General features: G+C 55.4%; 2 protein-coding genes across 15 annotated transcripts in view; one reads left to right on the top strand and one right to left on the bottom strand.

Annotated features, from left to right (window-relative positions):
- RALGPS1 (Ral GEF with PH domain and SH3 binding motif 1) overlaps window positions 1–12,559 on the bottom strand; it is a 297,598-nt gene that overhangs the window by 103,279 nt on the left and 181,760 nt on the right. The window lies entirely within an intron of this gene.
- ANGPTL2 (angiopoietin like 2) overlaps window positions 4,179–12,559 on the top strand; it is a 36,075-nt gene continuing 27,694 nt past the window's right edge. Inside the window, exon 1 of the mRNA XM_061433563.1 lies at window positions 4,179–4,684. The gene's annotated coding sequence lies outside the window, so the exon portion shown is untranslated. The remainder of the gene's footprint in view (window positions 4,685–12,559) is intronic.

Raw genomic sequence — 12,559 nt, 5'->3', positions numbered from 1 at the left:
AGTCCATGGGGTCGCAAAGAGTCGGACACGACTGAGCAACTTCACTTTCACTTTTCACTTTCATGCATTGGAGAAGGAAATGGCAACCCACTCCAGTGTTCTTGCCTGGAGAATCCCAGGGACGGGGGAGCCTGGTGGGCTGCCGTCTATGGGGTCGCACAGAGTCGGACACGACTGAAGTGACGCAGCAGCAGCAGCAGCAGGGGTCCTGTGGCCTCCCAGTCACCTCTCTCTCCAGAGTGTCTCCACCATTGCCCAGCGGCTCTGGGGCCTCAACTGTAGGGCCTGGCAGTCCAGTCTGTGCTCAACGCCATCATGGCCTTAAAAATAACAGCAGGCCGGAACCCTGCCCTGCTCAGAACCTTTCAGTGGCTCCTGACTGCCCCTGGGAAGAAGTCCCCCTCTGACAAGGACTTGTCCTCCACCACATTCCCCTTCTCTCCTCCAAACTGCACCTGACTCAGTCCCTCACAGTCGCTCTTGCCTCAGGGTCTGCTTCTGTTGCTACTGCAGTGTAACAAATCACCACCAAAATTCTGTGGCCTACTCACACGCTAGTAAAGTAATGCTCAAAATTCTCCAAGCCAGGCTTCAGCAATATGTGAACCGTGAATTTCCTGATGTTCAAGCTGGTTTTAGAAAAGGCAGAGGAACCAGAGATCAAATTGCCAACATCTGCTGGATCATGGAAAAAGTAAGAGAGTTCCAGAAAAACATCTATTTCTGCTTTATTGACTATGCCAAAGCCTTTGACTGTGTGGATCACAATAAACTGTGGAAAATTCTGAAAGAGATGGGAATACCAGACCACCTGATTTGCCTCTTGAGAAATCTGTATGCAGGTCAGGAAGCAACAGTTAGAACTGGACATGGTACAACAGACTGGTTCCAAATAGGAAAAGGAGTATGTCAAGGCTGTATATTGTCACCCTGCTTATTTAACTTATATGCAGAGTACATCATGAGAAACACTGGACTGGAAGAAGCACAAGCTGGAATCAAGATTGCTGGGAGAAATATCAATAATCTCAGATATGCAGATGACACCACCCTTATGGCAGAAAGTGAAGAGGAACTAAAAAGCCTCTTGATGAAAGTGAAAGTGGAGAGTGAAAAATTGGCTTAAATCTCAACATTCAGAAAACGAAGATCATGGCATCTGGTCCCATCACTTCATGGCAAATAGATGGGGAAACAGTGGAAACAGTGTCAGACTTTATTTTTGGGGGCTCCAAAATCACTACAGATGGTGACTGCAGTCATGAAATTAAAAGACGCTTACTCCTTGGAAGGAAAGTTATGACCAACCTAGATAGCATATTCAAAAGCAGAGACATTACTTTGCCAACAAAGGTTCGTCTAGTCAAGGCTATGGTTTTTCCTGTGGTCATGTATGGATGTGAGAGTTGGACTGTGAAGAAGGCTGAGCGCCGAAGAATTGACGCTTTTGAACTGTGGTGTTGGAGAAGACTCTTGAAAGTCCCTTGGACTGCAAGGAGATCCAGCCAGTACATTCTGAAGGATATCAGCCCTGGGATTTCTTTGGAAGGAATGATGTTAAAGCTGAAACTCCAGTACTTTGGCCACCTCCTGCTAAGAGTTGACTCATTGGAAAAGACTCTGATGCTGGGAGGGATTGGAGGCAGGAGGAGAAGGGGACGACAGAGGATGAGATGGCTGGATGGCATCACTGACTCGATGGACGTGAGTCTGGGTGAACTCCGGGAGTTGGTGATGGACAGGGAGGCCTGGCGTGCTGCGATTAATGGGGTCGCAAAGAGTCGGACATGACTGAGCAACTGAACTGAACTGAACTGAAAATAACCATTTCCTTCCCCCGTGGGTTCTGTGGGTCAGGAACTCAGACTCGGAACACCAGGATGGCTTCTTTCTGCTTCCGGTGGCCTGGAGTCTCAGCAGGAAGACTCTCTAGCTGGGGAATGACTCAGTGGCCAGAGGCCTCTTTCTCCCGTGTCTTGGGGTTGGTGCCGGCTACCAGCTGGGACCTACAACACATGTGGTCTTCGCGCGGCGGCTTCTGGGTAGTTGGACTTCTCCGGGTCCAGCCTGGCCCACGGCTCCAACACCGAGTGTGCCAGCAAACAAGACAGACTGCCTTTTTTCACCCAGCCTTGGCAGTCAGGCGGTGCCACCCCCACTGCTTCTATAAGCAAGTAAGAAACACCCGGATATGAGGGGAAGGAGCAGAGACCCTGCCTCTCAATGGGAGGAGTGTCAGGGTCTCACTGCAGAAGGGAGATATTGCCGGGACCATCTTTGAACCTGACGCACTGTTCTCTCCAACTGATGGGCCGTCGTCCTTCCAAACTCACCACCTGCTGACTCACCCTTCAGGTTTCAGCACCACTTTGTACTACGTGCCCTGACTGCTTGTTCAGGCCTCCTGCTCAGATACTCCGTGTGCCCAGTGCTTCTCATGTGCCTCAGTCTGTCTGTCTGCCTCCCCTCCTGCCTGCGAGCTTTGTGAGGACAGGAATTTTGCCTTTCTGGTGTTGGCTCAGTGAAAGAATTAGTCACTCAGTAATGTCCGACTCTTTGCAACACCATGGACTGTAGCCCACCAGACTCCTCCGTCCACGGGATTCTCCAGGCAAGAATACTGGAGTGGGTAGCCATTCCCTTCTCCAGGGGATCTTCCCGACCCAGGGCTCGAACTCGGGTCTCCTGCATTGCAGGCAGATTCTTTACCATCTGAGCCACCAGAGAAGCCTGAGCAGATTCTGAAAAAAAAAAAAAAAACTTTCTGGAGAAGAGAGTCAAAGAGAGAGAGAGAGAAAGAGGAGGGAGAGAGAAGGAGGAGGGAGAGAGAGAGGGGAACATGCCTGCACACAGGCTGTCAAGGGTGCCGCTCAGGAGAATTCAGGCGCATCCCAGCCTTCCTTGGCCCCACTGCCCGGTTTCCACCAGGACCCTCCAGGCCCTTCAGAATACCCACAGAGTGAGTGGCATCTTCACCCCATAGTCCCTATGCGAAGGGTCTCTGTGCCATCCAGCTGTCTGGCTAATGGGGTAGGTAGCCTGCAAGATGCTGGGGTCTTCTGGCAAAGACTCACTTTCTAAAAAGGGATGGAACTGAGAGATGGAAAAGGGAGAAGGTCTAAGCAGGACAGGAGAAACCGAGGCAAGAAGAAAAGTCTGCTCCCTGCAAAGACCAGAGTGGCGATCCCAGGGAGGCAAGGACCTCGAAGGACCCATTTGCCCTGGACCAGGAACATGACACCCTGTGCCTAGGGGTGTGAAGAACCCCATTAAAGTTTCTCTCCCAACTGGTAGCCAAATATCATCACCACCACCACCACCATCAATCAATTTTTTTAAAAAGGAAAGAAGAGTTACCACCAACGTTGCACATGGCTGTTGTCCAGGCAGAGGACAAACCAGCCCCTGGACGCCCCTTTGCAGGATTTGCCTTGGTGCCCCCCAGCAGGCCTGCCCACCCCACGAGTCTGTATCATCGCTCACTTCATGGAGTCCAGGGCTGTCTCCTTTCCTGCTCTGACCCTACCAACATTCACGAGCTCGTCTCCGCTGCCCTTGGAGGTAGATTACTCATCTCAGCTCACTTACTGATGCACGAGAGGGATGTCCAGAGAGACGAAGTGACTTAATCAAGGCCGCTCAGGTGGGAAGAGACAGAGCGTCTCTCTGGCGCCTCCCCACCCCCAGCCTGTCCTGAGCCACTGCTTCTCTCTAACTTCACAGCGTGGATCCTGCTGACTTCTGTGAAGACAGCCTGGGGCTCCTCCCCCAGGGTTCAGAGGTGAGGGAAGTCTCCAAGGAGGGCGGCTGATGGGGAGAGGCTGTCTGTGCGGGACTGCCCTGCCTACACGCCACCCCCCCTGCCCCGCCCCCAACACACACACCCGGGGGCTCTGCAGGGCAGAGCAGGGGACAGGAAGCGACCCAGGGGGAGGACCCGGCTCCCGGCTGCCTGCACAGCTGGGGCGGATCTAAATCCATTACCTGAGTCAGAGGGGACGCTCTCTGCCTCGGCAGAGCGCACCCGGGGCTGCCCAGGCTTTTGGGAGCGGCTGGGCCAGCAAGCAGAGCTGGCCAAGCTGCTCATGCCAAGGAAGGAGGGGGCCGGCGAGGCCGCCAAAGCAGGCTGGGGCAGGAGGGGCCGGGCCAGCTGGGGCCGGAGCTAGTGTGACATCACCGGGCGGCCCGCCTCTGTCTGGGGCTGAGGGGAGGCCCGGAGCCTTTCTGGGGCCTGGGGGATCCTCTTGCACTGGTGGGTGGAGAGAAGTGCCTGCAGCCAACCAGGGTCAGGCTGTGCTCACAGTTTCCTCCGGCAGCATGTAAAGGCTCCACAAAGGAGTTGGGAGTTCAAGTGAGGCTGCTGCCCACAGCCGAGAATGGACCCTGAGCCCTGAGCGGTGCTGCCTGAGCCCCGGACCTGCAGAGCATGGCACTGGGGCAGCAGCCTGCCCCCGAGAGAGAAGGCAGGTTGTGAGCCACACGGCAGGACCCCCAGCCAGCCCCATCCCCTGGCTGGAGCCCCGCTACGGAGCAAGCAGAGGCCAGTGAGGCAGGGCTACTCGGCGGCCGGCCGGGTTCGGTCTGTGACTTGGGGACCCCTCCTGGAGGCCATGGCCAGGCTGCCCCGCTGACGGCCAAGTGAAGCATGTGAGGAGCAGCCCCGGAGCCAGGCAGGAGGGACGAGGTAAGGGGCGGGCTCTATGGCACCCCGAGGGACAGTGGGTGAGAGGCAGCAGCTGGCCCCGGGTCTCTGGGTTCAAGAGCCCTGACCCCTCTGGCTGGGGAGGCGGGTGTTTGCAGCTGGGCCCTCCTGCTTTCACTTGGGAGCCCAACACGGCAGCTGCCAGCACAGGACCTGTGGACACCTGGGCAGTGGGGGGCGTTCGGGGGGGGTGGGGTTGGGGGACCGTGAGGTCATGGCTGGGCTTGTGAGGGCTTCATCAGTAAGCCTCACTCTCCTTCAGACAAAGAGCCTTTGGGGTGAAGGTAGGCGGCTCCCGGCAGGGCTCGGCCGCCGGGTGCGGGGTGTGTGCGCGGCTGTGAGCTTGTGTGGAGCGGTGCCCTTGACGGGCCAGCGGGCCCAGGCATCGCGGCTGGCCGGGCTGGCCCAAGGACTTGCGAAGCTGTTTTTCTGTTTCGGGTTCCTGTGCACCCTGGCTGGCAACTCTGCCGCGGCAACAGCAAAAGCAAATGCTGTCCTGCAAGTGCCAGGAGCCCTTGTTCAGAAAGGTCCCTGGGGGCTGAGCAAACTCCGCTCCCACCCCTGCCCGGGAGGAGAGGAGCTGAGGGATCCAGAGCCTGGAGGCACAGCCTGTGGCTGTGACTCCGCACTGCCCCGGTCTCCGGGCGCGTCCCAGGACACCTGGACCCTCCTCGCAGGGGGTGGGACGGGACAGGGCCCTGGGTCTCGGCGGGCTGTCCGTGGGCTGGCCAGGACCCGGGAGGATGAGGCTTTCCCGGCACCAGGCAGCGGGACAGCGCAGGCTCCGCATTCCGAGTCCCTTGAAAGCACTCGTTAGATAACATTTCCAAACAGAAATTCTTCGCTGATCCCTCCCTTCTCCTCTGTGATATGTGTGTCACGGGTCAGCAATTGCCTCTGCTGTGGATTAGGAGAGCTCCCAGAGGCCAGTTCGGTTACTTAGAGAAGGATCTCCTTTCACCGGGGCTCTGCGGAAAGTTGAGAATGCCACTTCCGAAGCTGGCCAAATGCTCCCCACATGTATTTTTCTAAATTGAGACAGAGGGAGGTAAGGCTCACAAGCTAGGCTCAGACCCTAGCTCTTCTACCTAGGGCCAAGTGACGCTTGCCGATCATTTAGCCTCTCTAAGCCTCAGTTTCCTTATCTGTAAAATGGGGTAACAGTAGTGCCCTTCTCTCAGGGCACTTACATGGCGCTCACCAACTGGTAGAGTCCCCCACAACTACCCTGTAACACAGGTACTTGTTAGTCATCACCATTTCACAGGTGAGGAGACTGAGGCACAGAGGTTAAGTGCTGTGTCCAAAGCCACACGGTTAGTGTCGGCACCAGCGTCTGAGCCAGCACTCTGAGCTACACACCATTACTCTCCAGGAGGAGCACAGGGGAGCATGACCCAGAAGGCCTTAGCACAGTGCCTGGTGTGTGGCAAAGCCTCAGAAAACCTCTGAGTATTATGAGCCATAACTATTAGAATCACAGAGGGAAGAGCAGAGACCCGGACTCTGGATATGTCCTGCTGGGGTTGTCAGGAAGTTCCGGAAGGCCCAGCCAAGGCTATGACCACTACCTCCACCCACACTGGGGGGCCTCCCAGGAGCCTTTGGAGGGGAGCTTCATGTTTGGGGCCACATGTCCAAGTCCTAGAAGTTCACAGGAAGGAGGAGTGCAGATGTACCAACAAAAGGACCTCGGGTGCTTCTGATACCACCCCTACAGGAAGAGCATCCAACCCCTCGCAGGGCACTGTTCTCCTGCCTGCTGGTCTCTTCGCCTGAACCAGTGGGCGAGGCAAGTGAGCTACCGCCGCACTGCTCCAGGGTCCACAGCAGGAGGACCAATGCCAGGCCTGTCCTGGGGTTGCAAAGGAGAGGCAGCGACACCTCCCCCAGTCTCCATCCCAATCACCAAATCTGCCCACAAGATGGCCAAGTCCGGCCAACAGTGGTGAATCTTAGCCCATGACAGTGGCTTCCCTCCTGTGGCCCCAGAGCTCTCAGTGGTCCCTGAACTCTTGGAAGCGTTTGGAAAAGCTGGCATCGAACAGACACTTCTCCAGCACATGGCCTCTGGGGCTGTGGAAGCTGCAGGTTTCCTGGCTCAAGCCTGGATCCATAGCAGCTCACTCTGCTCTCTGGGCGTGCATGTATGCTGTCACTTCCGTCGTGTCCGACTCTTTGCGACCCTTTGGACTATGGCCGGCCAGGCTCCTCTGTCCATGGAATTCTCCAGGCAAGAATACCGGAGTGGGTTGCTATGCCCTCCTCCAAGGGATCTTCCCAACCTGGGGACTGAACCCGTGTCTCCCATGTCTCCTGCATTGGCAGGCAGGTTCTTTATCACTAGCGCCACCTGGACAGCTTGGGCCAAGCAGAGGCTCTGACTGACCTCACGGGTCTAACATGAGTGAGCTATTCATTACTCAGTAAAGGCAGGCAAAGATGTGTGAAGCACATGGTCCAGGAGGGGTTTTTGCTACAACCTACTGGGAAAAGCAACTAAGCCATCTCTTCCTCCACTCCTCCATCCCACAGTGATTTACCAAGTACCACTGGGCTAAGTAAGGCACACACATATCTCATTTCATCCTCGCTACAACCTCAGGAGGTATGTTTCAGTTTTAGCGTCCCATTTGACAGAGGACAAAACAAAGGCTCAGACACGGTGAGCAACCTGAGCACCAAGGGCATACAGCTGGTGATTCTGTGGGACTTGAACCCCGGCCGGTGTGGCTCTGCAGGCCATGCCTTTCCCCACCTCACTTCACTGGCCTGTTCAGAGCATCTCACGGCCTTTGGTTTGGCTGGTGTCCTAGAGACACTGTACCACTCCATCTGAAAGCCACGTGCTCACCTGATTCGGGTGCGCCATCTGTTTGTCCTAGAAGTCTACCTCTGAGACAGTACAGGCCTCATCACCACCCCTCTTACAACTGAGCCTCATCATGGCTACATAGCGTGCTTGCGGTAGCGCAGTTAACGAGAGGTGGGAACAGATTCCAAGCCAGACTGTCTTAGCTCTGAACCCTGCAGATTCACAGACAGGTGATCTGTGTGGCTGCCCCTCACCCCCCAACCACCCTTCACGGCAGCACCATGGAACTGCACCAGTTCAGAGGGGGCAGAGCCTTGGCCCCCAGTCATCCAGGGACCGTTTCCTGAGTCTCTGCTTAGAGACTCCAAGGGCTGCAGAACCTGAGCTTGGGTCTTCACGGCCTGCACCGGCCACACTTGAGCAAAGAGAAAAGACCCGGGAGCTGCAACTGGCAGCTCCAGCAGAACAAACAGAGCAGGCAGCAGCCCCGCCCAAGGCAAGCACATTCAGCTTCTGGCCTCTCTCTGAGTCACAGCCCACTTCACCCGAACCCATCTCGATTGAGAGCAGTCAGACAGGGGAGGAGGGGTTCTGCTTGCCTGAGCCCACAGCCCAGTGGGAAGAGGCAGAAGGTGAATCTAATTCACAGCAGTGGGAGACTCGTAGGGAGGAGGCGTGTGGTGCTGAGAGAGACTGTCCCATTTTACAGAAGAGGAAACTGAGGGTCAGAGGGTACAGCGCCTCTGCCACGGTCTCTCCACCGGCGAGCCAAAAAAGCAAGGATTCAAACCCAGATCTGGGCCCATTCCGCCCCAGCCTACTGCCAGCCTGGACAAACACACTGCGGGAATCTCAAGAATGAATCAATTCATTGAATAGCATTTCTTTTTTTGTGAATTTATATAAAACACCCCAAATAGAGGGGTCATTCAGACCCTGGCAGCAAGCAGTTTGCGGTGGTAGAAGGGTCACAGCAGAACCTCATTCTGAGGGTAGTTTCTGTGACAAAAACCACATTCCCACACAACTCCAAGCCATACGACTGCCTTAATAACAGCCTTGGGTCGGGGGGGCGGGGCGCTAAAGCGCTACAATGTCCTGTTCCACGTACACATCAACTGTAAGCACACACTCTGATCACAGACATGTTAACGTGCTGTGTGGGGGGAGCCAGGCCTCTCACAATCAAGCTATTGTGTCGGGTCAACGCTCTGGAGAAACCAGCCTTTCTAGAGGCCAGCAGCCCCAGAGCCCCCCAACCTCACCCAGAAAGGCACGCCCAAGACCACCTCAGGAAAGCCCAGAAGGAACTTGGTTCTTGTCTCTGAGAGATGCCTGAGGACCTGCCTGGCTCCAGGAATGACCAAAGTCCTGCCGGAGATGGTCCCCCTCTAGCCTCTGAAAGCGGACGGTGGAATCTCTCAGTCACCGCTCACCTCCAGGACCCACTCAGGGACAGGCAGGGAAGGGATCTGAATGAATGAAAGAGGGAGGGAAGGAAGGAGGGAGCCGCAGACCCAGACGAAGGAGCCTCTTGCCTCCAGCTGCTATGGTGCTCCACCCCAGCTGTGCTCCCAGTCCCCTGAGCCGCCCTGTGGGGGCCCTGATACCCAGTGTCACCAGCACCTGCTCTCTGTCTCACCTACTCCTGTGGCCCGTTGAGGGCAGGCATCTCCCTTGCTCCTGCTCTATCTGGTCCCCAACACAGTGGCTGGCACCAGAGAAATGTTTAGGAAGTTGTTCATTGAGGGAATGCCTTGAATTTCCTATTTAATAATCCAGGTGCCATCCTGGCTACTGGGTATTCAGAGGGGGAAACCACCCTGACCTCACTTTTAAGAAGCTGATAGTTTGGGCAGAGAACCAGATGAGGACAAGCTGGGTCTTGGGTGCTGTGATAGAAGCAGCCTGGGCTGCTCCTGGGAGCAGAGGAGAGAGGGGGCCCCTCCCTGAGAATGGCCGGCTTCACCGAGAAGGTCAACTGAGCAAGGAAGGCAGGACATGGGGAAGGTGCCGAGGCAGAAAGAACAGCACTTGCAGGGGCAGGGAGGCAGGACAACACAGGCTCTGCCTTCCAGCAGGACACTGACGGGGCCAGCTATGAGGTTTAGAAAGATAGGCCTGCAGCAGTAGGCAGGCCAGCAAGGCCCGTGTGGGTAAGGAAGCTGGCTCTGGAGTCAACACATCTGTTCCAAGCCCAGTTCTACTACTTCGGAGCTCTGATGTCTGGGCAAGGCTCCACCCTTACCTCTGTTTCCTCATCTGTGAAACAGGGATTCTCACGGCCCCTGCCTTTCAGAGTTGCTGGGATCCGGGACAGAGGCACAACGTGCTCATCATCCCTGTGCTGGGGACGAGCCCTGCAACAGGGCCGAGGTGGTCGTGGGGCCAAACACTCAGCCTGGCCGGAAGAGCAGCCCCAGGCAAGGTTTGCATTTCCTGGGAAGTCGCCCCAGGGCACCGCTGTCCACCTGGTCCCCAGCTGCTCCCTGCTGTCAGGGGCTTCCCCCAGATCCAAAGCTCCAGAGCACATGAGGCACGGCCGGAAATGCAGCAGCCAACTCAGGAGCTGGGCTCCGAAATGGCTTCTGCAGCTCTCCGCCTCTGCTCTGCTGGCCAGGGCTCTTGGCACCTGAGGGATCAGTGTGCAGGCTTTGGGACCTTTCAAGATGGCTCCAAAATAATGTAGTACGGAAAAGGAACAGTGGCATCCTTATCCCCTGGCAAAGGAAACCCGCTCCCCGATGCTGAACCACATCCTCTCCTAACACAATGACCTCACAGGATGACCACAACCCACCTCCTCCATGAGCTCAGCCCTGCCCCGGAGCCAGCAACGCACCAGGGGCAGGCGTGTCAGGCAGGTTCGACCCTCCACTGACGCTCTTCCCAGCAAATATGTACAGTCCTACACTTCCTGCTTCTCTGGCTTGAGCCCATGTTCCCAGCACTCAGGACAGGCCTGGACCCTGACTATAGCAACACACGATGGCTGGTTGGCTGGGAAGACTAAATGGATGGAGGGCTGGCTGGCTGGACAGACAGCTCATTCGAAGGTCTTATGAGAGCTGGACTGGCAGGGTCTGGCAATCAGCTCCAGACCCCCTGGGTGCCCACACTGCCTTCTGGCGGGGATGATTCACAGGCTCCCGGGCTGGGAGGGGACGGCAGTTGGAGATGTGGTTATTCCCTCCCTGGCCTCCAGGCTGGCGGTGAATCACCAGGACAAGCGATGCACAGTTCCTTCCCCAGGGTTTCTAAGGTGAGGACACCGCTGCACATTCTAGATGTCCACTTTGGGGTCTCACCACTTGGATGATCAAGCAGCTGTTTCCACCATCCAACAAGACTCACCCTTGTGCTGACGTGAAAGCCATTTCTACCTTGTCAGTTAAGAATGACTAAGAGGGAATCTGCATCCCGGCCGTTAAGCAAACAGACAGGCACCTATTATTCACACAGGTTGGAGAGATGCTCTTGATCGAAGTGAAGGCACAGACCTTGCAGTTGACATGGACTTCCCAGTCCAGATGTTTCCTTCAAGGGACCTTAGGCAAGTGACCTAACGTTTCTGGACCTGGGTTTCTTCTACTACAAATGCAGATAGTAATGCCTGTCTCCTAGGTAAGGGACCAAATAGTTTATTACCCAATGAGGACACTTGTGAGAATAAAATGGGGTGCTATTAATAACTAATAAGACAACAGGCCTCAAGGGGGGCCAACCAGCATGCCCAGTCCCCTACCCATAAGGCTGTCAATGAGGTAGAGCACAGCTGAGCACACTGGTCATCTATGACAAACAAATGGCAGCTGCTATCATCTATCCCATTGGTCATGTGGTCAGCTGGGCCCTCTAGGGCAGTATCTTCTGGAATATTCCTTTATCTGGATCCCTCTCATCCCAGATTACCAGTTGGCTTGGTACTGCCTGACTGACACATCATGTATCTCATAACCAGCTTTAGCAAGAAAAACCGTTCATCAACTTTGAAGTTTCGATTTTTTTTTTTTTCTTTTCTGTCCTGATGCTGGTTTAACATCATGATTCATGCTCGGGTCCACCAAGCTCACTCAAGCACAGCTCAAGTTCCCGGCTTCCTGTCAGGGGCCAGCTGGGCACTGGGCCAGGGGGCAGTTCCAGATGCCCTTGCTGCCTTGGCAGAGGCCCCCTGCCCAGGCCTCCTGCAGGGCCTCTGGCCTGGACTCCTACCTGGCTTCCATCTGTGATCACAGAGTGATGGGGCAGGGCAGGCTGGGGAGAGAGGGACAGGCTCTGTGAGCCCCCAGGCAGGAATTCAACATGGACTAATGATAAAACACCATCTTGAGAGCTGATTCACTTCGGGGTCAGGAGTCCTGGGGGTCCCAAGAGCTCTCCTGTTGTCCTCCTTGCCTTAGAGGGGGCGTGGCTGTCAGGGAACAATCTCTCTTGAGTTTCCCTGTCACTTTTATACATTCAACACAGATGTATACTGGGATTCTGTTACCGACTGCTACTTGGCTAAGCTGATGACTTAGGACAAAATGACTCATGGACTTTGAATCTTAATAGCTTCCTTGCCTGCAACAGGAACAACTGTCAGCTCTGCCATTAGTCTTAAAAGCATCTTTGTGAGAATTAGAACACTGCTGTGATTTAAATATACAAAACCACAAAGACTATGAATGTGAGCTGTGCTCTCTAGAGTTGCATAGTACACAACCTGGGTCACCATGCATGGCCACCCGAATAACAGCTTCCCTCCCGGGCCTGTTGGGAGGATGAAGTGAGGCAATGCTTATAAAGTGTTTGGGTCACAGTGATAATTAGCTGTCACTATTATTTTTGAAATTGTCTTATTCCTACCCTTTGCAGTGACCTCAGGAAAGTAACTTCTGCAGCAGGGTAGGACCCACAACTCTGTCTTATGAAAACAATTCTTCCCACAGAGTGGCCCCTCACCTGAGCCGTAGTGCTAAAGGGGACGTGGACACACGGTGTGTGGCCCCACCACAGCAGGCCAAGCAGGGACGCTCAGAGCTGCCCACCGGAGGCTGGGT

Source organism: Bos javanicus, chromosome 11, assembly GCF_032452875.1.
Source record: "Bos javanicus breed banteng chromosome 11, ARS-OSU_banteng_1.0, whole genome shotgun sequence".
NCBI classification, from domain to species: Eukaryota; Metazoa; Chordata; class Mammalia; order Artiodactyla; family Bovidae; genus Bos; species Bos javanicus.
This window is presented reverse-complemented; position numbering and strand designations above follow the sequence as displayed.